Source organism: Oryzias latipes, chromosome 20, assembly GCF_053564925.1.
Source record: "Oryzias latipes strain Hd-rR chromosome 20, Olatipes_Hd-rR_3.1".
NCBI lineage: Eukaryota > Metazoa > Chordata > Actinopteri > Beloniformes > Adrianichthyidae > Oryzias > Oryzias latipes.
In genome coordinates, this window is record NC_136256.1 from 11,277,959 (window position 1) to 11,301,995 (window position 24,037).

A 24,037-nucleotide genomic window follows, 5' to 3' on the forward strand; every position below is an offset into this window, starting at 1 on the left:
TACTTTCATAATTTTTAATATTAAAATTATTTTAATTTGAAATATTAGTAATATGTTTTTTTCAAATCAGCTGACTTTTATTGTGAAACCTTTCTCTATTTAGGATATATACTTGTATTAGTTCTACAAATTGCCATTGAATGCAATTTTTTGGGTAAATCATAAAGTGATACAAGGTAAAAATCAGCGCCATGAGGAAACAGAATTAACCTTTTTAGACCTGAGCTAATATTTGCGCTAACCATCTACACATGTAATCACAAGGCCGCAGTTATGCAGAATTAATCACTGTGGTAATATAACCTAAAATGTAATGTTCATGCATGTGGACACCAGGTCAACGAGGTTAAATAAAACAAACAATAGCTTTAATGTTATTAAAAAAAAACTTTTGAAAACAGTGGTTTCCAAATTTGAGATTGTCCACATTAAGATTTTTATGGTGCCTCTAATCCTGTTTTTGCTCACACACCATTTTCATCGGAGTGGGTCTTTCAACAGGAACTCTAGCTTCAAGTTTCTTACTGAGCATGGGTACAGTAAAGGCCTTGACTTTGGTCAGAGCAGTAATCGTATTTTCCAGTTTGTGCCTGTGTCCACATTGTGTGTTTTATTCCACCCAACATGAAGACCCGGGCTAATTAGGCTGGCCTGGAAGCCCTGTTTTTCCAGCGGCAGGGAACTCTGGATGACCTCTCGCCCACTCGCATGTGGATGTTCTTAATTAATGCATTCTGTTTTCCATAAGTCTGTTTACACAGAAAAAGAAGCAAGAGGAAAAACATGGCATCCGAGGAGGGTTGGTATCCGGAGTAAGGTTTGGCATGCAGCTCAGCCAGACCACAGACATTCCCTGGTCTTCCGCCTCCTCCTTCTCTTCATCAGTGTACCCATCCTCCTCTTCCTCCTCCTCCTCCTCCTCCTCTTCCAGGGTCTTATAGACTCACCGTTTAGCTAACAGTGAGGCACATTCACCTCTTTGTCTTTTGTGATTTTGGGTCCTGACCTCTCTGAACAATGCAGCCTTTTTTTGGGTGTGAGGAGGGTCATGACACCTAAACAGGGAAGCCCGTCTCCCATTCTTATGCTGCGCACATATACATGCACACGCATGTCAAAACACACTGAGCTTCTTGTCTAATTTACACATGCAAACAACTGGAGTCTGTGTCCGCCTGTTGTTCCCCTTACGCCCCTGGCAGATGGATTGATGGTGGGTGTGCTTTAGAAAGATCCCTAATTCATTTATCCAATTAAACCAAAAATAATGCTACATCATTGATTTGACAGAGCTTTGTGGCTAGTTAAGGAAATTTCATTTCCAGGGGAAGTTGTGTCAGCTTTAACTTTCAGTTTTTTTAAACTAAAATCAAAGAAAAACAGTGATTTTAAGCTAGTTATTTTTTTGGTGAATAGCCAATTTTAAGCTTTTTAAAAACCAAATGTGTTTACACTATTGACTGTACAAGAGAACCCCCCCCCCCCCCCCCCCCCCCCCGACACGCACACACACACCCGGTTTCCAAGCAGGAAGTACCCGCTGGTTCCAAGAAACCAATATCCCATGGCCGTTTAGAAATTAATAGCTATTACTCAGTCATTATAGATAGTTTCTCTCTACTGGAAGTTATTCAAGTTGAGTCAGATGACTCAATAAGGTCTTACTTCAAACGTTTGATTGACAGATTCTCCCAAGCCCGCCTTCAGTGGTACGGGTGTGAACTTCCAGCAACCTCACTCCTGATTGGCGAGAGTGGTTGCTATAAATCGTTGACTCAGAACAATAACTGCTTACCGCCTACGTCTGGCTTCAACATGGCAGCAGACAAATCACCAATTGAATTAATTTGGTTGGAGCTGGAAGTAAGCCATTTTCTATGGATGATGTCACACTCACTCAGTCCATTTCTCATCACTTAATTTTGTATTTTTATTTTTACTCCCACTTGTATCCTTGCAAGGTTATGGGAGCAATAAAAACACTACTAATTATTTTTCTCTAAATTAAAAAAAACAAACTGCATCCACTGCTGCCCTTGATTAAAATCATTTACTAATCAAAAATAATGCTGCAGTCTTTCCAACCAAGCAGGCAGTTTGCTACAGTAATGTGACATGTTGGAAATAGCCTATTAAACACACTATGTTTACAGGGATGAATATTGGGGTCATCAACCATGCTGCCTAATAGACTACCCAACCCACTTAGTTGAGGGGGTGGCTATTTTAGTTATATGTTGAAAAAATGTGGACTGAACTTGGACATAGGCATATTTTATTTGGCATCATAGCAAGTTATTTAGCAGAAAAACCCATAAGAATTACTTGTATCCCTGGATTTTGAAATATTTTACGGGGGTACTGACTAATGTATGCATCTTTGGCAGTTGTTAAGGGAAACTGACCAAATTGAGACTGTTGAGGTTGAGGTGATAACATCCACACATAATGCCAGAGCATGTAGATGTAATGTTGCTTTTGATCTGCATAGCTAAAGCCGGAAACTCCTGCCTTGTGTCTGCCATCATTCATCTGCTGTGTGTTCTGGAAGCACAGCATCACCTCTTTTCACAAAGACTGTTTTATTCGGAGAGTGGCAGACGGGACAGAGAGAAGCCAGATTCAGGAGTCTCTGGGTTCCACAGGAACACGTCTGGTTGACCTTGTGTGAGTTTTACTAAACTTTAGCACCACAGTTCATATTCACTCAAATCCCTAGAGCTGGTCGATTGTCTTTTTGGATTCACAACAAAAGCCAGTTGAATGACTTCCTCTAAATTATTTGTGATGTTTTTCCAAAAGCTTGTTTTGCAGAGGCACAACAGAGTCCTAGTATAATATTATTAAAAGACAGATCTTAACCATCTTAACCATCATGTCCGTGCAAAACATAAATTGAGGCCTAATTTAGCTAAAAAATAATAGTAATGTCTTCACAGCACGACAAGTTCTTGGACTCAATCTGGTTAAACAGAAGGAACCTTTTGAAGAACCTGTTAAATTTATGGAAGTAAATAAGATGCCAGATCATGTGGTTGAAAATGTCAAGAACTCCCAATATCTTCCATGACTGTTTTGTACGGTGGCCCTGAAGTGCAAACCATTCAACAAATCACTCGATACAAAAACATTTTTAAGATCACAGCAACAATTTAAAAAGCGTATTACATTTTAGAAAACAAAACAAAATTTCAGAAACCAAAACATAAAAAAGAAAAAAGAAAAAAAGAAAAAAAGATTTCAGAAAACAAAATTAATTTCCAGAAAAAAAAGAAATATTACAAAATGAAAACATTTCAGAAAAAAAAATAATTTCCAGAAAACAAAATGAAATAAAAAAAATGAAAACATTTCAGAAAAACAAAATGAAATATTAAAAAATGAAAAACATTTCAGAACACAGAATGAATTTCCAGAAACAAAACGAAATCTTCAAAAATGAAAAACATTTCCAAACCGGAAGAAGCAGGTACTATGGGACAACGCTGATTGGATGATGATGTTTGTCGATCATTTGAACTGAAAAGTATTTTAAATGAAGCGACGACGGATTTTATCGTCCAAACAACAATGTACCATGATAATTCCCGTATTTCCCATTTACATATTAAATCAAAAATGCAGCAAACAGATAATGAAGGTTTAAATTATTTTTTGAATATTTCGTCTGAAGCAGAACGGTCACCCGGAAGTAGTTTGTGTGGATGACGTCCGTTCTGCAGGTAAACAAAGAAAGGGACGGTAAAACGTTAACATAAACTTTAATCTTTGAATATTTAGTGGATGTGATGACAGAACGCACGCAGAAATATCAACACCAACCAGGTTTACAAATGTTTCGAAATGTCGTGAGAGGATTCTGTCTAAAGCAGCAGCTGCGAAGAAACGGGTGTTAAAGACGGCGCACATCATCAGGAAATGCAGTCCCGCCATCCACAGATAAGGTATGGAGGCACATTTGTTTGATCTAATAAATGTAGCGTTAAACGTGATTTCTAGGTGGGTGTTTACAGACAGATCCAAGATCCTTCAGTCATACGTTAATGACAGGTTACCTCATCAGCTGGAGAGGGGGGTCACGTGGGCAGGATTCACAGACAGGTGTACCAGCAGCATAAATCAGCAAAGCTGTCAGGTAAACTGCAGCAGTTTGTGTCTCAGAATAACATTTATGAATGCTTCTTATTCACACTATTAAGATCTGTGACTTTAGATTGTGTCAGTGCACAGAAACATGACAGTAAATGACTGGATGTGCACATCATCAGACACGTCCAGGTGTGTAACTAAAGGTGGCAAAGTCTGTAGTGTAAAATAAATCTTTAAAAAAAACGTTTTAGTCTTTCAGGCAGAGGAGGAATACCAAATTGTTTTAGAATGTATTTTTTATAAGACTGAAATAATGTATTTTATTCTGAGTTTGGTGTTTTGACCCCTCCCTAATGAATTTCTGGTTTAACCCATTTTCTCCTCATTTTGATGAACTCAACTTTTTCCTGAATGAAAGATGAACGGCAGCTGATGTTTTTCTGTCAGGGATTTTTAATTTATTAATTTATCTCTGTCAGGGATTTCAAGAGCTGGAGCTGGAGTCCAGTGCAGAGGAAGCTGCAAGCATGTACGAGCAGGAACTGGGGTCCCTTACCTGTACAACTTCCTCAGGATGTGATGCTGAGCAGCAATGTGGACAAAACTTCCCTGACATGACTCTTTTTGATATAGTTGTTAAGCACAAACAGACTTTTCCCAGATGCATTTTTTCCTCTAATAAATGTGACTGACAGGTAGGCTGAGTAAATGCTGAATGTAAACGCAACATTTGATTGACTGCATGAAGAAGCCCATAAAGGGAAATCAACAACAGTTTCTTTGTTTCTGTTACTGAATAACGTATTCATGTTAAGTTTTCAATAAATATACTGCATTGCTATGAAACAAATTTGTTTATTTTCATATCCATTATTACAATCCTCACATCAGCATTCAGTTTTTTCATTGACAAAAATACATTTCTAAACAACAGCTTTGAAAATCAAACATCATCTTTGTTAATAAAGCTTTAAAACCTAAAATGGTAAACATGGAAAAACTCCTAAATGAAGCAAGTCTAATATGAACATTTTAAACTGGAGTTTTGCTTAAAGGAACATTAAGTTGTTTGGAGTTGTACAAGTGTTTGATGCGGTTCCTCATAGATGTGATTTCCAGATCATCAGCCCGACGCTAAAGCCAGGAATTGTGCTTCGTCTTTCACTCCCCACTGCATCATTTACAACTAATCAGGCTTATGCAGCAGGTTAAAGACTTTTTTTTAAAGGACCTGCAATTAAAAAAAAAAATTAGATATTAAGGTTAAATAATATTTATTGATTACATTGCACATAAATCATGGTGACTTGCCTGTACACTGCACAATGATCTGAATGACTTTAGTCTTTTTGTATTCCCATGTAGAGCTGCCATCTGTTCTTCTGCAGCACAAACCTTTCTGGAACTTCGCTTTGAGAAACTTCACCTGCAGAAATATCACATGTTAATTCAATTAAGTATTTTATAAACTTTAAAGTTCATTTTTAAGTTTCAGTATATGTGTATATGCATGGTTCAAAAATATACAATGCACTTAAATATTATTTCCCATAAGAACTTGTTTACTGATTTCAGTCTTAAAGTCGATTTTTAGCAACACTGATGCCATATAATTACTGTAATTACAGTATAAATCACAGAATCAGGCTGGCTCGGAGCTTTTTCTCTCATGTTGTCACCGAAAACGGGAACGGCTATCATGTGAAGACGGTTCGTCTCCATCGGGTTCTTTTTGCGCATGCGCAAGATAAAAATAAATTATCTTTTCAAAGCAGCACTTTAACATCCTAAAATTAACATCCTTAGAGACATGTGACTGACAAAAGAAAAGATCACAGAATTGATTCTTACCTAAAGATGATTGACAGCGTGAACCTCGCAGCCGTAGACATTAGCGCACAGCGTTCAAAGTAAAAGTGCTCACAAACTACTTCCGGGTGACCGTGTGTCAGGCGAAATGTTAAAAAAATAATTTTAAAGTTCATTAACAGTTTGCTGCATTTTTTATTTGATATATAAATGGGAAATACGTGGATTATTATAGTACATTGTTGTTTGGACGATAAAATCCGTCATCGCTTCATTTAAAATACTTTTCAGTTCAAATGATTGACAAAAATCATCATCCAATCAGCGTTGTCCCATAGTACCTGCCTCTTCCGGTTTGAAAATGTTTTTCATTTTTGAAGATTTCGTTTTGTTTTCTGGAAATTCATTCTGTGTTCTGAAATGTTTTTCATTTTTTAATATTTCATTTTTTTTCTGAAATGTTTTTCATTTTTTAATATTTCATTTTTTTCTGGAATTTTTTTTTCTGAAATGTTTTTCATTTTTTAATATTTCATTTTTTTTCTGGATTTTTTTTTTTCTGAAATGTTTTCATTTTTTAATATTTCTTTTTTTCCTGGAAATTAATTTTGTTTTCTGAAATGTTTTTTTTTTTTGTCATTTTTGTTTTTCAAGTTTTGGTTTCTGAAATTTTGTTTTGTTTTCTAAAATGTAATGCTGCTTTTTAAAATTTTTTTTTTTTTTTTAATTGTTGTTGTGATCTTAAAAATGTTTTTGTATCGAGTGATTTGTTGAATGCTTTGCACTTCAGGGCCACCGTAGTTTTGTCATCTGACCATAGATTTTTTGCTTGACATAGCACTTCCTCTTTATCTTTACACTTTGAAAATTTGCGTTGAAATGTAAAACCTTGTGAGTTTAATTTAGATTTAGCTGTTCTACTAAATTACTTTGGCATACTTTGGACGTCCAACTCTCCAAAATTCTTTTTTTAAGGTTATTTTTCTTAGAAATTATTTTTCCCAAAAATACATTAATATAATAGAATTTCTAGCAGATTAAAGTTTTTTTTTCAGATTTGTGTTTTATTTTTATTTATTCATTTTATAATAACAAAAAGAAAAACATTTTTTTTCCTTTTAAATTACAAAAAAACAACAACAACGAAACAATTGTGTTTATTATTTCTGTTAAATACTAATACTATGATTTTTTTTTTCTTTTCTGGGCTCTATTTGCGGATCCTGACTCTCCTTCAGGTATTGTTCGCATATTTAGATTCTAACATAAAGCTTTTGGATCCTCGGATTGTCTCTTCCAGCTGCTGTTTACTGACAGCCGATAAATTCACGACCCCATAAATGTTCGACCTGTTTGCACATAAAGCAGTTGAAGAGAAAAGATTTACGTGAGCTGAAACTCTGACAGTTTTTGGTTACACTGAGAAAACAGTGGGTGTCTCACTGTTTAACAGTGTGTGAGCGACTGAACGCTGAGAAGGATCAGGAGTGAATACTGATGCATGTTCAGTTACTGCAGATGTTCCTACTACCACACAGAGTGGAGAAACTACTTTAACTCCAGAGAAGCGTTTTTATGCATTTTTAGATGGCTGCTTTATCTAAATGTCCTGTGCCTTATTTGCAAGCAGGTAAATGCAATGCTCAAAGAAATCAATAGAAATCTTCACTATGTTACAAATCATAAAATCTATAACAAAGTTACCGGCGAGGAGCGCAACAATAAGCTCCAGCAACTACAACAAGGCTGTGCTGCACTGCAGATAATGTTTACAAAAATGACTAAATCCAGTGAAGCTGTGACAGAAGCTAGCTACGTTGTGGCTTTGGAAATGGCCCGGCGTAGCAAGCTCTTCAGTGACCGGGAATTTGTAAAAAGAATGTGTGCTGAAAGTAGCTGACATTGTTTGTTTTTAGCAAAAGAGAAAATTGAAGAATTAAGTCTGTCAAGTGACACAATTATTAGACGAGTAGAAGATCTGTGGACGGCAACCTCCGACCGAGACTGGGAAAACTTCTGGAGGGCCTGGTTAATTGCACAAATGACACTTGGTCATTAAAGTTATTAAAAACAACTTTTTCTGTTTATCAATTTTTTTCACCAAAATTGGCCCCCAGTCTAATGTCGAGTTCCTAATTTGGCCCTCCGCTACAAAAACTTTGAGAAGCCCCTGCTGTAGAGGTATTATACTGTTTGTTTTACATGTTACGAACAAGGAAAGGAGTGACATTTGTTGTCGGTATCAGTCTGTTTTTTATGTGTTACTTTTTATTTTGCAGTATCAGTCTTTTTTTCGTGTTGCAAACAAGGTGGGGAGTTACAGGTATCATAAATACCTGTAATAGAATTACTGTGAATGTAGTTACTAAAGTCTGTCTGACTGATGGACTTATCTCTGACTCTTTTGTTTTGCTTAAGGCACGAAATAGTTCAATGCGCCTCATAGATGACATACTGTAAATAGACCATTCATTGAAGATGAGAATTGTAATTCGCTGCCCCTACAATGCAGAAAAATACAGTAGATAGAATTGGTTTAGCAAAACATTTTTTATTTATAAGTTTGCTTTTAAAGAAAGTTTAACTGAGATAACATTTTGTTGTGTTGGATTTTTACCTCAATACAACTACAAATATACAGAGAATTTATTCAGGTTAAGTAATGAACATCAAAGACTGTAATAAATTCTGCTGACACACCAATGAACTGTTGGATGAACTTTACTGTCTGCTTTTTCCTCCTCCAGCGCATGCTGATGCTCCGGCTTCCCCGCAGACCACCCCCGGTCCGGTCATTGTCAGTGTAGACCAAAAAAACCCCCAAGCCATCGTACTTCCATTGCTCACAGACACACATCCTCCTGAAGCCTTGCTCCTGAGTGATGGGGTCAGCTGGGACTGTCTCATTTGGAAAAGAAGCACCAGACTTGAGAGCGGCAGTATTTCAGTCTCAGTCCTTTAACAAGATATTCAGTAAATGTAAGGGTGAGATTTAGAAAATGTATGAGGGATTAAAAAAAACAAAACGTAAAGAATAAACTATCAAAAATGGTGTGACTCAAACTTATGATGATGATTGAAGTTTTTCTTGTCAACAGACATTTAGCAGAAGTGACTTTAAAACAGGGCCGCATGATATGAGGAAAGGTTTTCTGATATTAGTGATCAATATTGCGATGATGTTATAACTTGCAATACATATACAAATAGCAAAAGATCCAAAGTTTTTGAAATTTCCAAAATGGAAATTTCACTGCAACACTTTTATTTAAGTAAAAGTCAACATAAGTTAAATTATACTCCAAATGACCCACATCTACATAGGAGGCAAGCATCTAACATAAAAGGGCTCCATCTGATTGGTCAAATGCATAAATGATTTCTTTGATCCATGAAATACTTCAAGCTGCCATAAGATTGTTTTAACACATTTAAGGTGACCATTTTTTGCAATTTTAGCCATCTTTTGCGATATGCGTATTGCACTGCTTGATATCGCGATGACGATGAATTTGCGATTTATTGTGCAGACCTACTTTAAACCAACGTATGGAACGTCTCTGTGAGAAAAGTGCAGCAGTCTGAATTAGTATGAAAGCTTCCCGCAGGCCTGTGAAGTTGTTGCAGGTTTTATTAGTTGTAAGGAATTCATCACATGTGGCGAGCACTGACCTTTTTAAATTCCTACCTGCGATTAGGCAGCAGAAACAGTCGTTAAGGGCAGGAGCAGTCGGAGCAAACGGGGTCAAGTTGTTAACATGGAGAAGAAGAAAGGCTGGCAAGTGTGTCTCTGAGACAGAAGAGGGAGGGTTTAAGAGGAGTCATGATGTGGTCAATGGCAGCTTTTTGGATTTTTTTTTTTTTGTTGATGCTGCTTAAAAAAATTCAACTTGAGACCAGTTTAATTAAGGGTATTGCTGAAGGGCGATCTCATACTGGGGTGGAAAATAGGATTATCCTGTTCAAGAAAAGGCAAGAAAACCTGGCAATTTTGTTTTGTTTCCTTACAAACACCCAAAATTCTTAATCAGACTTTTTTCACTGTCTTTTATATTGTCGTCGACATTCCTTAAACCAGGACATGCAGCTTTAATCCTTCTACACTGGAGATGTCGCCGGCGACACATAATGACACACACTCTTTGACAAAACACATTGAGTTACGCATATTTGCTACAATTTATCAGCATGAATCTGCTGATGGTGTCAGGAAAAAGAGCTTTTAATATCGACTTTGCACCAATATGCAACACATTACTAGCATAAAGTGTTGCTTAGTGATGGAAAGTTACTTTTCTCCACAACAGAATCAGCTGATTTAGGCTGACTGCATAAACACTTCAATACTGCAAAGTGTTTCTTATCAGCGCAAAAGGGCTTTTTTCTACTTTAGCATATACTTGCAAACTGTTAAAGAAAGAATGTAAGGACCATTTAATCATGCTGATGTTACCTTTGAGGCAGCATTCAATTTTGGTCCCAAAAAATACAGTGCTTTCAGCACTGGTTTTTCTTCCATGGTTCCTTGAAGTTATCCGTATTTTATTTCCATGCATGTCAGTAAACAAAATACACAAAGGGAATCTACTTTCTGTTGAAGTTGACTCTCATCCTTGACTGATCAACTTCAAGACATCCTTACCAAAAAAAATGAGGATCTTCATCTACTTTTACCATGAATAATGCTTTTGTCACAAATGCACACTGACCACGCAATTGGGGTCTGTGATTTTTGCCTTAGACATAACTGCCCTTACAGGTGGATACTGGCTGTCTCTTGGTGAGAAACAGGCAAATCGGTACGAGGCCGGCAGGAAATATCTAGGTCGTAAATCGTTTGATCTACAGTTGTAAAACCATACACAAACAACAATTGTGAGTTCAATTTCCATGACGTCCCTAGCTGCGTGAGCATCAAGACACACCTGGACTCTTCTTAAGATGCAGACACTTCTCTCTCCATAGGCCTGCAAAACTGAAAAACCTATAGCACCCATATGGGTTCATGTGACTAAGGCATTAAGAAGTAGCTTTAAGTCATTTGTGATAATTGAAGAACAGAAAAAGACAAAACCTTCCCCCGTTTCTGTTAGTAAAAACAAACTGCATCCACTGCTGGTTTATAACAAAATCCTCAGAGAATAAAAATATGTTTGCTTTCCTTTATTGCTCCCCATTTTGACCCCTTTAACTGTATGTTTTGTGTCATAAAAACAGATATTTTGCTCATATACATTAAAATTATGACTTGATTCCTTTACTCGAATGCCACAGCTCCCTAGTTTTCAAAATAAACAAAGGCCATTTTGTCTTAGCTGAGTTGGCTCAGTTTCTAAAAAGAGCCAGTCCACTAAAGTGACCAAACCACTCAGTTTGCTTCTATAAATCTAAGTCACTCTAAAAATATTCATTATGCACCATCAGCAGAAAACCAACAAGCTAGCTCTCAGCCTCCCTCGCCGGCCGCAATTTAAAACAACACACACAGACGCTGAGGAATGCAGCCATATCTCTCGGATAAATTCCTGCTTTTGAAGTTTTTTTCTTTTTTTGTGACGCCTTTCAAAGAAAAATGCTTCTGCTGCATAGAGTGTTTCAGTGTTTACCTCTCATATATGTGACTGCTTTGGCTTTAAAGTATGAATGCAGACATTGTTGAACTGAAAGAGGCTGAGAAAAGGAGGGAAAAAAAGGAACAATAATGTTGGTGTTGTGTTGGCTCAGGTCTCACTTTTGCCATATGAGGTTTTATCTTCCTCCCTCATCAGGAAAAATCTGCTTCAGGTTATTTTTGCTGACCTTCGGCTCCTCCAGCCAACAGAGATAAAAACCCCTCTACCCTTCTTTAATTTCAAGATTGTGTATGTCACGCTTTAACTGTGTACACAGACGGATTTATCCTGGATTTAAGTTATGATCATTACTCACACAGGGGTTGACCTGCAGAGTTTCTTTTGGAAACTAGCGTAAATAGTCGACTGCAGAGTGATTTACCCATGGTTCCCAAATGGGCAAAAACAACGCCCTCCTACCACCCCCCACCCCACCACCACCACCACCACCTCTCTCAGCTCCGGTTAGGCGACATTAGACATGTGCTTTGCGTATGATCCCATAACAAACCCAACATTCATAAACTGCTACCATACACAAAAGCAGTTCTCTCTGAAGTCTGGAGGGGCTGTGTACAGTGTAATAGAATCTGCATTCAAAGCACGAGGTGCACAGGCCTTCCCTCTGTCCCTCAAAGATACACTACCGTTTGAAACGGTGACACACATCCTGAGCAGCACTGTCATCTCCACGTCCCGCCTTTAAACCCTATGTGCCCTCAGTGCTTCCATCCCAGCCGCGCCCGTCCTTTCATCTGAAGAAAGTTCCCATTGTGTGGGCCGGTTTGTGTAGAGAAGGCGCTGAGCTGCGCCCGGCTGGCGGGTGCAGAGTTTCCGTCCGCTTAAGTGAAGACAGCGCTAGTTTGTTGTGATTTCAACCACTTTGGTCCAGTTCTCAAACCTTTGATGTCATCACTGAGCAAAAAAATCAGAAGTGCGTTTATTCCACTGCAGACCTGCTAGAAAGGCTCTTGTAGCACCTCATTACAACAATGTTTTTGGGGGGAGTCTGGTCGTTTCATCCTTGAATACACAGGATGCTGGAAACATCCTTTAAGGATTCAGCCCTTTGATAGTTTTACATCACTGCTTTTGACCTTGACTCCACTACCGGTGGTGCAGTCGAACTGATAAACACCTCCTCTGACAAGACTTTTCATCTTTTACCCTTATGATGATATTTTCTTATAACTGACAGACCTATTCAGATGATAATTGTGTATTTGGTGTTTTTAAACATGCATTTTCACATAATGTAGGACATACGAAGAAAATAAGGATGAAAAGTGCATTTCTGAATATTTATTTATTCAAATCATTGTGAATCAGGAGCAGATTCATCCACTTGTAGACAACTAGATCCATTAGCGAGTTTGTTTTTGTCGTCTGTGGTGGAATCCAGCTAAAACCTGGAAGGCCTGATGGCTCTGATATTGTTCATCATTTTTGTTGCATTGCAAATGTAATTTTGGAGGTGTGAGGAACTAGCAAGAGAGCGTGTAAACAGATGGATGACAGGAAATGGGAGCAAGCTTACTCCAAGTAACTTCACATTAGTCAGAATCTAATTAACATTAGCACTAGATCATACTTTACATGCTGCATGTATGTATACGAATGCTTAAAAGAAACAAATGTGTGACAAAAAGTTTCATGGAATGGGTTTCCATGGTGTAACTGCATGGATCATCCTAGAAACCCAATGCCAAACACGGGAAAAGTGAAATGAACCACAACGCCACTGAAGTCTTGGTTTGTGGAGTCATGATTCATACCAGTTACACAACCAAAGCCAGGAGGGCTCAACAGAGGTCAGGCCTCAACCCCATTAGACACATTTCAGATTAACTTGAAAGAACACGGGGACAACATCAGTTCCTACAGCTCAGAAATACTACAGAGTGATCAGGCAAAAATCTTTAGTGTATTCAGTCATCTATTGTTTTGAAGGGGTTTGTGTTTACTAAAAGCCTTAGTTTACAATTTTTGGTTTAAAATAAAATAATTTTTTGATGGGAAGGATAGCATTTTGTCAAAATGTTAGATGCATGTTAATGGTGATTTGTATGAAAAAGCATTCCTTCATTTAAAACACTGAATAAGTTGAAATTTCCAACCTAAATGCTCTTCAAAGTAAAAATTAGAATTCTTGACACTTCTGAATACAGGAATCTTAATCACAAACATTTTTCTAATAAAAGGAGTTTTTTTTCTCCTGAGTTGAGCCCAGTCCTTGTGCCACATCCTCCAATCCGGGATGCTATCTTTTTTTCCCCTTTCCTCACTCGGTGTTTGCTCTCCGGTGGTCCAGGTTTGAAGAGGAGCGGTGCAGGAGAGCGATGAGTTCCTTTCTTTGAAGTTTGGTGCCTATGAATGGAGGTCTGACTCAGCCTGAGTGACAGAATCCTGCCCACCCGGCAGATATCAAATGGACAGCCTTCCCAATTCCGACGGGGACGTTCCAGGCTCTTCCCATCTGGCCCCCCTACTCTTGTTCTGAAGTTCTGAACCTCCCGTCCACACCAGACCTGACACGTCTCTGAGGCTGTAATCCAAACCAGACAGAGTGCTACAGATGTGCTGCTGGGGTCAGAGGACACGTCAGGTTTGAGACTCTTTTTGTGGGAAGGTGCTCACCTTGATTAATGGAAGACAAGGCCTGTATGTGACAGAAAGGACCAGAGCATGGAAAAGCTTTTAAACTGAAATAATGACCAAAACTGAACAGTTGTTGCATGCATCTTAAATCATGGAAGTCCATAAAGGTCTCGTCTGATCTGAGATGTCTATTGTGAAACACTCAAACATGGGAATCACCGTATTTTCCACACAGGGTGCACCAGATTATTAGCCACACCGTCAATTAAAGGTCTATTTTCAAGTTTATGTCATAAGATAAAGACATGTTCACACCGTGCATTTGAGGTTTGTTCAAGAACGAATTAAACGTATGTTCTTAAAGTACTTGCAGCATATGGTGCTCACACTAGACGAGCAAAAACTACTAATTACTAGCGCATGTCTACTAGTAATTGACTACTAATTACTACAGTTGGAAGAGACTTGGTGTGAAATCTTGAAGCAGTGCAAATCTTGTGAATTTTGCTACAGGTTTTTTCTTTCATAACTCTATTTCGATTTATGAAAGACTTGGAGTCATATATTTCCAGCCGAGCACAAACCGCAATTATTAATTTCTTCTTCAGGGTGAATTTTCAAACGGTGGACATCTCCGTGTTTCAAAGGGAGAGCCATCCATTTGTCACTACCAAATCTGAGTCCCTGATTGGTCAAAATTCAACTAGCTTAACTTTCAACTTACATGCAATAACTGCACATTTTGTAAACCCAAAAAAAAAACATTAGGGGAGAGTCAAGTAAAAAGATGAGCCAGTGGTTAAGTTGAGTCACCGCTTTGATCTGGACAACTGTCCACATGTTTTGTCGTGTGACCACAAATTCAGGAAGCACCCAACATTTCTAGCCTGCTGTGGTAAAGAGAAGCACATGGGAGAAGTCTATAATATACAATAAACTGTTTTTTGCCTGTCAAAGTAAATTTTCTGCATATTTGGTCAATTAACTGTAAAATTAAAACCAATTTATCTGCATCCAAAAATATATACTCTGTATGTTGGTCATTTTCTAATGTATAAAATCATGTGAACTAGTTTGCTAAAGGTTGGCAAACATTTCTGAACTAGCCATTTTTTCCCCAAAATGCTGGCTATGGGGCAAAGTTAGCCACGGCTATAGGGTAAATTGAGCCAGTGGTTCAACTTACCCCATGCCAAAGTGCTGAAATTTAATTAAGGTTCGGATATATAAAGTTGCATTTTACTTGAGTATACTCAGTTCTTTCGGTGTTTTTGTTATATGCCAACCATTGCAGAAATAAATATGCAGAGAAAACAGGAGGAGTACAAACTGGGGTACATCAACCATTGAAGAGATAGAGAGAGCAGCCAGTGATGTCAGAGGAGAAAAGTCCATCAAATCAGTGGCAAAGGAAAGAAACGTTGACAGGCCAACAATGATGACGTGCATGAGAAAGAGGGAAACAAAGAGAACAAGGGGGTACTGTGGTACTGCAAAAGCGAAAAAGGGGTCTTCTTTGAGGAGGTGGAAAAGGAGCTTGCTGACCACTTAAAGAAGCTTGCAGAGCAGTTCCATGGCATTTCCCCAAAGAAATGTGTGAACTGTCATTTGAATGGGCAGACAGAAACTGGAGAGAGAAAGGCTTAGCAATGAGAATTCCAGTGATGAAGAAAGTGAGACAGATGTCTCATATCTGGAAGTTGGTGACTTTGTCACTGTAAAATTTGCATCCAAATGCAGGAGTCCCTGTTATAATGGCCCGGTTGACAGAGTTAGAGACAACGAAGCAAGAGCCAGATTTCTTGGAATAATCAGAGGAATCCGTAGCAGTGAGAAACCCACACTTGCATTCAAAGAAAATGATGAGGCCGTTTTCCAGCACTGTGATACTCTGAAGAATCTACCTCAACCTCAACAGGCGGGAGGAACTGCAAGGAGAGAGCAACAATTTATATTCCCCTGTAACCTACACAGCTTGAATTGAGTATTGAAAAGTAGTTTTGAATAAATGGTGCAATGGTTTTCGTTGAATTAAAAGGTTTCGAAGCTTTGCTTGGAAAATATGTTGATATGTTCTTAAAAGCCTGAAATTGCCACAAAAAAAAGGTGGGGGAGGTTGTTTGTTTGCACAATATGCTCATGTCTATGTTTTAAAGGTTACATGGCTCAACTGCCACAGAAGCACTTTTTTTTTAAATGCATATATTTTGAGCGTCTCTGTCAGAGAAATTCTAATAACTTCATTTGAGAGGAGAAATCCTGAAATTATATATATTATAATTCTGTTTCTGTGTCACTTTACATAACCTCCAGAACAACATAAGTAAAAAGTGGCTATATAAAAAACCGCAGTCCAACGCCGCTACACATTAGCTGCATTAGCGTAATCACAATATCTAAACATCTTCACAGATCACCGTGAACCTCTCAAAATCGCTTCGACATCAGTAAACACAACCACAATTATTCCAAGTATAAGGAACACTGGACTATAATATAGTGCGGAAAATATTTTAATGGCAAAAGTCTAAAGAAAACAAAACACTGATGTCAGTATGAGATGCTCCAGAGTGCATTTAGTCAAATGGCACTTATCTCAGTGACTTTGCTGGAAAGTGACTTTACAGGAAAACTACGCGCCATTCGTCTGCATGCAGCTCTCAGGGAACTTTATGAGTTCCTTCAGAGCCATGTTCATCCATGGATCCCGTGTCTTGTAAGTACAAGTTAGTAAACACGACCAAACTGCTCTCGAGGCTTTGTTTGTTCGACTTGTTGAAAACATGACATTTATTAGTCTTGTGTTTCCTTTCTTTGGAGCTTTTAGCTCCATTAGTCTGTTCAGTTGTCCCTTAAATGTCTGAGAGTGTTTATCTAGAGATGTTGACGAGGATGGTGGAAAGAGGGCCAGATGAAAAGCTGCGTGCTAAAACGAGTCACTCCACAGTTTGAAAATGTCAAAGAAAACCTTCAGGTTGGGACACGCCCACCCACTTCCTTCCCCCACATTGGCTCCAGTCTTCCAAAAACACAGGCTGGTTCCATTCCCTTAGTCCTTTAATTGCTAATTTGCCTAATGGATGTGAACTCAAGTGGATGTGGCTGTTTCGGCTATAAGAGACAAAGAGACTATGGGTTCAGAGGTCAGACCAAAGAACCCCCACCCCCCAGGGGAATTTCTGCCCCGTCTGAGCACTTTACAGGATTATTTAGGCTAACTTTCATCTCTGTTGCCAGAGCTATAGGAGCTCACGAAGCGTTCTGACCTACTGACCTCCACCGCTGCTGCTCTTTTTCTTGGGGAGGAGAGTTTGAGCGAGTAAAGTGTCTCTCTTAGCCGCCGCCTCATAAGTATCACTTTAGCTAAAGCTCACCTCTGGGCTTGCCCTGTAGCCAAAAGACGGGGCGTCATTACAAGAGGAAAAACTAGTGAGGTCAAGAGAAGCCTGTTCTATGCTGGGAAGTGTCTCTCTGACGAAAACCGAGGTCGACGAAAGCAGAACTACAGGGCCACAGTTTTGACTTAATGTGCACGGCCACATAAAATATTGCTAAATGCTTTTCTACAAGCGGTTGGATACACTTTTAAGATCATTTAATACCAATTTTGACCTGATATGCACACATGTTTGAACTTAGATATTTTCAACAAGTTTTTTTTTTCTATGGCAAACAGCAAGGGCCTAAAGACCAAAAAACGGCAAAATCAATTCCATGTGGGTGACTTTATCCTAATTCGCTTTTAGTTAGAAATCAGTGACAAAAAGAAAGTATTCAGAACCATTCAAAAGAAGTTCTGCAAACAACCACTGTATCAATAAAGTTTTAGGAAAATGTCTCCTTTTCCTCATTAGAAATAATCTAGAACTGAAAGCAGCTTTTGCATTGTTAAGGGGCATTACCCGTTGGTGCAACTGGCACTAAAATGACAACAAAAGCCACAGTTTTAAAATAAAAACTACATAATGCTGTATTTTAAAATATACAGTATATTTAATTTTTATTAAAAATTATAGCATGTTTTTGTCAAATTCTATGTTATTTCTTTCTCTAATGAGGTTGATCCCCAAAACACTTCAAGCCTCAGCTTCTGGTTTGGCCTTTCTGTTGAATCTTAGAACCCTTTGTGCCCCACGAGTCCAAAAGTTTGCCCACCCCTGTTCTAAAATGACTCATTTCCATTAATTACACTAGTTTTTTTGTCACTGTAATCGAAACAAACTACAATAAGGTACATAAAAACTCTAAAAATGCAAACCATTTCCTTAGAAGTAGAAAAGAAAATACTCATTATTGGATGTCTTACAATTTAAAGTCCAGTCCAAGTCAGCTTTATTGTTGAATATGATGCATACACAAGACATACAGCACAGATGAAATTACTTTCCTCTCGTCCCACAGTGCAAGCAACCTATAAAATAATAAAATAAAATAGAAAAAATAACAGTTATAACAAGAATAACAGCAATCTAAACAGTGCAAAAGAGCAATGAAATGGTTAAAGTGACAGTTTAAAGTGACAACAGCGGTAAGAACAGTAAGTAGATGAGTCGGTGATGACAGTCTTTGGTGAAGATGATGTTCTGATGCAGGTGTGAAAGATTTTTCAGTGTAAGCTTGTAGCAGGGAGTGGTAGAGAAGGTAGAACAGGGAGGGAGTTGAGTTTTCTTATCGCCTGGTGGAGGAAACTGTCATTGAGTCTGCTGGCTCTGGCCTGGAGACTTTGCAGTCTCCTCCCTGATGGCAGCAGGCTGAAGAGTCTCTGGGATGGGTGTGAGGGGTCCGCTGCACTCCTGATGGCTTTGCGGGTGAGGCGGGAGTGATGAATGTCCGAGAGGCCAGTGAGAGGGACACTGATGATCCTCTCAGCTGTTTTTACAATGTGCTGCAGAGTCTTCCGGCAGGATGCGGTGCAGGCTCCTCCCCCCATCTGCATGATGTTGATGTTGATGAGACCCATCACTGTTGTGTCATCCGCAAACTTGATGAGGAGGTTGGAGCTTGATGTTGGGGTGCAGTCGTGATTCGTGAAGTCGTGAAGTAATTCCACTTATCAGCTAATTTAGCTTATTTTCCCTTTTTGAATGTTTGTGTGGAACTCTTTCTTTCTCGATTTTGACATTTTATTATGAGATTTCTTGTTAAACAAAAAAATTCCTTGCTGCATCAACGGATCATTTTACCACTTTCTATTGATTTTCTTCTTAAAATCACTGTTCCTTTCCTAGTTTTGGGTAGAAATGTGGTCTTCAATTATTTAGAAAGTTTAAATAAATTAAAAAATATAATGAAGGTTTAATGAACTTTTCATCTCAGTGTGGTTTTTCTATAATGGGGATAAAAAACAAACTTGTTCTTAGTGTTCAGTTCCAGGCCTCTTGTTTTCCCAAGCTGCACCCTCCATCAGCAGAGCGGGACCTTGTTCGCAGTTTGTGAGCAAATATTTCACGGTAAATGAAATAATGAAAGCGTAGCAAGAAAGACGGCTCCCGTTGCCAGCACACAACTGCATGTCAGAGTCAGGGCTGCACCCGTTGCCAGGGAACCGGGTCACCCCCTGCGGACGGCAGTGTTCGTGGCTGGGAGAGAAGGAGCAGGGAGGCTGAGCACGAGTGCTGATCAAAGTTTGGCCGGAGCCCCGCTGCTCTCTAAATAAATCCCCCCCACTGCTGGGCTCTCAGTGCCAGCCTTGTTTCGATAAGTCCCCCTTATTGTACAAACAGCTAGAGGTCTTTGAGCCCAGCCAGTCACTGCAAGCTTCCCACAGGATTACATATCTAAATATATGGTGTGAGAAGAGCCGCTGCAGCATGAGACAATATCACAGTGCATGCGTCTGAACATGTGTGAGAGAAGCTTAGCCATCCTGTTAAATTAACCTTAGCTTAACCGGATCAGAACTTTTACGGGCTTAACTCACACTGGCTGCTGTTGCATTAGTGGGAATTTACTAAATGATCCCACTGTCGTCCGACTGCGTCGGGATTCAAAGCCAAATCTTTTAAGAAATATTCCATGTTTTGTTTTTGCTTGTTATCTCGCCGAGATGGAGGTTCACATCAACTTCATCTCAGTGTTCTGTACACAGGACCAGGAAGTGTTTATTAAAAAAAACAACATACTTGGATGTCTCAAGTTGTCTGGCCTGAATCTTGTATTTTTTTCCCCCAGATTTTAGATGGGAAATTCTTATAACCTTGGAGGGAGCAAAGTGCATGCTGGGATGCTGGAGATAGCCATCTCTTACATATTAAATTTAGTTTTTACAAGATCAGGGTACAACGCTTTGGTTATATAATTGGAGTTGTGCTGTTTGCTGGAAAAAAAAACTTTTGGATTAAATTGATAGCAGCTGTTGAACTTAACATTTTTTCATCCACTTTGGGAAAAGGTATTTCCCCTTTCTCTGTGATTTTTTTCCTTTTTTTTTCTCACTTTTTTAACTCCTGTTTTAGATCTTCAAAGAACTATGAATGTTTAAAAAAACAAGTAAAAAGATTAAAGATTATTAATTTGCTTATTAGAGCATTAAAAAGCTCTAAAAATTTGGGTGCCCCCCCAAAAAAACAAAAACAAAGGCAGCCCTCTGAAACTGAGCAGCAACTACTGCAATCCAGCAGTCACATGAGCTTTTGTTTTGTTTTAGGCTCATTTGTAGCCATTTTTTTTAGCTTTTCCATCCATGCTGTCTACAATGTCAGCTTATGTACCGGGTTCAACAAAAGAGCATAGTTTTGGTTAAGATTAAACCTCATATAAACTGGAAGATATTGCACTCCCTAAAATTTTTTTGGATTTTGGAGGAAAGCAATTTGCTATTGACTCCTATGTCAAAAGTAAAACTTTATAGGAAAATTCGTTTTTTTTATATTTATTGTTATTTCTATTCATAACAACACTGTGTTTTATTTGACTGTTTGATTATACTGAAAGTGTGCATTATTACTAAAGCTTTCTAGCTCAATTAAAATCTATTAAAAACATTTGTTTATAGGTCATTTTTCTTTACATTGGGTTTTATAACGGAGTAAAAAAAAAATTGTTCTCGCAGACGACCGGCCTCTTTTAGTCTTTTGAGGAATTGCAGCAACGGCTACTTTAGGGTTTGTGTCAAATTTGAGAACAGAAGGCAGACATTATCAATCTTATGAATGACATCCATCCATTTCCTGAATGGCGTCACCTTCACCCTTCAGTAGCTGGTGCCTCCCCAGCTACTGAAGGGTGAAGGTGGGGCACACCCTAGAGGATTGACAGTCCATCGCAGGGAAACCATTCACATGGACAATTTAGGGTAACCAGCTAACTTATGAAGCATGCTTTGGGAGGAAACTAGAGTGTACCAAGAAAACCCACACATGCACGGGGAGAACATGCAAACTTCACACAGAAAGATCCCAGCTGGGATTTTAACCAGGGCCTTCTCGCTGTGAGGCAATAACGAATTTCTCTTTCTCTGAATTTCTTCAGTGATGTTATTGACCAAGCCACCCGATGAAGCCAAGATAGATAACCCACACCATCGCCAGTTAATGTGCTAAATCTGCATTTGTTTTCTTTTGCCCTGGATTTAAACTTTTTTGTTTTGTTTTTCTGGCTTTTGCTAATATGCTTTTAAATTAAAATATAATTGGAGTCATTAATTAAGGGGTATTCTAAATTTCAAGTATCTATCTATCAATCTGTCTGTCCATCTCTCCATCCATTTATCTATCATGGATTGTGGGTTTTTGTGTTGAGCCCACTGGACCTGGACATCAGTATATGTTCCATGCATGTTTAAGTCAATTTACTAAAAATCCAATGTCAAAAGATTGAAATAACTAAATTACTAAATTTCCCTTCGGGGATTAATAAAGTTGTTCTTGAATCTTGAATCTTGAATAATGCTCAATTGCAATCACAGAACTGCAGCTTAAAGAAACAGTATGAGTCGATACTGCGGTGAAGAAACTATATAATGGTTATAATTTATTCCAAGGCCCAACCCGACCACGGGGGTCATTGCCACAGCGCCCGCCCAACACAGAGCAGCTTAGGGGCCACTCTATGGCTATTAGACCACAGATCGGGAACACAGCCGGCCTAATGAGAACGAGCACCGCAGCAACAGCACCCCCTACAGGCAAAGCCGGTAGTGCCCCAGAACAATGGCTCCCCAAGAGAAAGCAATGGAGTCAAGAAAAACACTTGTATATAAATAAGAATTACGGCTATATAAAATAGGCTTCAGGCCCTGAGAGCTTTGGCTCAGAGTTTTACAAAAGTTTTACAAAAAATTCTTTGATGATCTTGCTCCTCTTATGCTTAGGATGATATGCGATTCCAAACGCAGAGATAAATTACCCACAACTCTGTATGAAGCCAACATCTCCTTAATCTTGAAGAAAGACAGAGACGAGGCCGATCCAGCTAGTTACAGACCCATTGCTCTCCAAAACTTTGATTGTAAGGTAATAACCAAAATTTTAGCAACCAGATTAAACACGTATTTGAAATCTATTATCCACCCTGACCAGACAGGATTTATCCCTGGCAGACTTTCCTTTTCCAATGTTAGGCGTCTTCTGAACACCATCTATGCCGACCACAATGGCTCTGATGAAGCTGCGGTTTTGAGACTTGATGCGCATAAAGCCTTCGACCAGGTTGAATGGCTTTACCTGGTTGAATCACTGCGAAGGTTTGGGTTTGGTGAAACGTTTATATCTTGGGTGAAACTAATATATGCAGGTCCGTTGTGCTCAATCCTGACTAATGGGGAGAGATCAACGCCATTTCCGTTACAGCGCTCAGTCCAGCAGGGCTGCCCTCTTTCTCCTGCCCTATTCGCCTTAGCTTTGGAACCTCTTGCTGTTAAAATAAGAGCACATCCACATATCCAAGGCCTTCTGGTTGGAGGAGCAGAAACTGTTATTAGCTTGTATGCAGACGATGTATTGTTATACTTGCGCAATGCTGAGGAGTCTGTGCCCCTTCTTATTGATTTGATAACAACCTTCGGAAAAATTTCAGGGTACACAATAAATTGGACTAAAAGTGAATTAATGCCTTTATCTAAAACTTATCCGCCAAATTTTATTCAAAACGCTACTTATAAAATAACCTATGACCATTTCACTTACCTGGGCCTGACTATTCCTAAAGACCCAAAATTAATCTTTACCTTGAATTTCACAAAATTTGTATCAAAATTAAAGCAGAATATTGAGTCTTGGAAGACCCTTCCCTTATCCATGAATAAACTCCATAAAAATGGTTTCTCTGCCTAGATTCTTGTATTTGTGTCAGAATCTCCCTATTTATCTCACAGCCTCCTTCTTTAAAGAATTGGACTCAATAATCACTTCTTATATCTGGAATAATAAAAATGCTCGAATCTCAAAGTCACATTTGCAAAAATCCAAGTTGGAAGGAGGTCTTGGCCTGCCGGAATTCAAACACTATTACTGGGCTGCTAATATCAGAGCATTGATGTTCTGGCAGCAGGGATCGCCGGACACCTTTGGTCCCACCACTCCGCTGTGGGTTAAGATGGAGGCCGGGGGAGCGAGAGATTTCTCATGTTTACAGGCTCTGCTCTTCTCCAAACTGGAGAGGGCGGAGTCTCTCCGGAAACTGGGTTTTGTCCTAAAGCAATCAGTGCGCATTTTAAATCAAATTAGAAGCATTCTTTCTTTGCCAGACATTTCTGTTCAGTCACCAATATGCCATAATCACTCTTTCTTGCCTCCTTGGGATGAAAAATTGTATCAGGAATGGAATGAGAGGGGTTTGTCCAAACTTGAACATAGATAAAAAAATTTGCATCATTTAATCAACTTAAACAAAACTTTAACATTACCAATTCACACTTCTATAGGTACTTACAAATTAGACATTACTTGCAGTCCAAAATTAAATTTTTCCAAGATCTTCCAGCTGAACAT

At 38.8% G+C, this 24,037-nt stretch overlaps 2 long non-coding RNA genes across 2 annotated transcripts; one reads left to right on the forward strand and one right to left on the reverse strand.

Moving 5' to 3' along the window:
- Positions 1-3,091: 3,091 nt before the first annotated feature.
- LOC144988346 (uncharacterized) lies at positions 3,092-4,939 on the forward strand. Its single transcript, XR_013652217.1, has 2 exons — positions 3,092-3,944; positions 4,569-4,939. It is a non-coding gene; the product is annotated as an uncharacterized LOC144988346 (long non-coding RNA).
- LOC144988345 (uncharacterized) lies at positions 4,925-6,713 on the reverse strand. Its single transcript, XR_013652215.1, has 3 exons — positions 5,941-6,713; positions 5,401-5,515; positions 4,925-5,320 (listed from the first exon to the last, which is right to left on the reverse strand). It is a non-coding gene; the product is annotated as an uncharacterized LOC144988345 (long non-coding RNA).
- Between the last annotated feature and the right edge of the window lie 17,324 nt (positions 6,714-24,037).